Here is a 1,733-nt window from a genome sequence, read left to right as displayed (position 1 = left end):
ATCTTTGCTATGTTATATTTTTTCTCTTTTAACTTTATATGTTTCTTTACTTCCGTCGTCAGCCACGGCCGCCCATGCCTCCTCCTAGGATCTTTCTTCCTTTTTGGAATGAACTGATCCTGCAACTTCTGCATTATACACAGAAATATCCGCCATTGTTCCTCCACGGTCATCCCTGCTAAGGTATTGCACCATTGAACTTTGGCCAGCTCCTCCCTCATAGCTCCATAATTCCCTTTATGCAACAGAAGTACTGTCGCTTCCGACTGTACCCTCTCCCTCTCAAATAAAGATGGCGTGTGGCTTGGAGGGGAACCCATGAGAAATGGTTTTGCCAAATATCTGCTGCTCTGATCCTTCTCAATGGCAGAGGTCAAGAATTGAAAAGGTACTGTCAAAATAAGCCCTGCCGAGTTGCTGCATTAGATCTTGTAGATGATATATTCTGTTACACTGGAAGTAGTGATGCAGGGAGTTAAATGTTGAAGGGTGTAAGGTGGAGTGCCAATCAAGCTGGCCCTAGTTGTGACAAGCTTCTTAAGTGTTGTTTTTTTACATTTTTAATATAGCTTCATATAAAATACACAATGAATCTTAAAATCAATATCTTTAACATCTTTACAGGGCCATGACTTTATTATTATTAGAATCACAACAACAGTACTGAGGAAGCGAACAAATATGCACACTTGGAACATCTACCCTAGCAAGCCCTTTAAAAATAAATTATGTTTCATTAAGATAACGTTCTTCTTAAAAACTCAGCATATTTATCCTCATTCTATGTAATGTCTCCAGACAATCCCTCCATGGCAGGAATTATGATAGGTCTCTATCTAGTCTATTTACTATGATTTTCTAACCTGGAGAAAGCTAATTTCAGCTATCATGCATTTCAAAATTTCTAAAACTTATGTTACATTAAGCACAATGAAAAGTCAATAAAGGATTGTGATGACTGCCCATCAGGTGCTATGCTGCTTTAAGTGTGTAGGTTGTGGTCAGTGCTCACGCAGTTGTGTGTAAGCACAAAAAAAAATTGTCACACTTTTGCGGCTGAATTTTGAACATATGAGTTAACGCAAATTTTAAACCAACAATGCACTGTAAAAGTTGTTGGCTTAATTCAAGACTCTGTCAATATGTAGCTATGAACCACAAGTACTGTACAGAAATCTAACGCCAAACGATGCCATATACGCACCACCCTCTGCATGAAAGTTGCCCCTTAGGTCTCTTTTATACCTTTCCCCTCTCACCCTAAACCAGTGCCCTCGAGTTCTGGATTCCCCCATCCCAGGGAAAAGACTTTGTCTATTTATCCTATCCATGCCCCTCATCATTTTGTAAACCTCTACAAGGTCACACCACAGCCTCAGACGCTCAAGGGAAAACAGCCCCAGCCTGTTCAGTCTCTCCCTGTAGCTCAGATCCTCCAACCCTGGCAACATCCTTGTAAATCTTTTCTGAACCCTTTCCAGTTTCACAACATCTTTCCAATACGAAGGAAACCAGAATTGCACGCAATATTCCAACAGTGGCGTAAACAATGTCCTGTATAGCCGCAACATGACCTCCCAACTCCTGTACTCCATACTCTGACCAATAAAGAAAAGCATACCAAACGCCGCCTTCACTATCCTATCTACCTGCGACTCCACTTTCAAGGAGCTATGAACCTGCACTCCAAGGTCTCTTTGTTCAGCAACACTCCCTAGGACCTTACCATTAAG

The 1,733-nt window shown here is 41.2% G+C and overlaps 1 protein-coding gene across 7 annotated transcripts in view; it reads right to left on the bottom strand.

The window, feature by feature from the left end:
- The window catches only part of ktn1 (kinectin 1), a 141,252-nt gene that overhangs the window by 114,224 nt on the left and 25,295 nt on the right, over nt 1-1,733 (bottom strand). The window lies entirely within an intron of this gene.

Source organism: Chiloscyllium plagiosum, chromosome 10 (genome assembly GCF_004010195.1).
Source record: "Chiloscyllium plagiosum isolate BGI_BamShark_2017 chromosome 10, ASM401019v2, whole genome shotgun sequence".
Classification (NCBI taxonomy): Eukaryota; Metazoa; Chordata; class Chondrichthyes; order Orectolobiformes; family Hemiscylliidae; genus Chiloscyllium; species Chiloscyllium plagiosum.
Note: the sequence above shows the minus strand (reverse complement) of the source record. Positions and strands in the feature narration are given on the sequence as shown.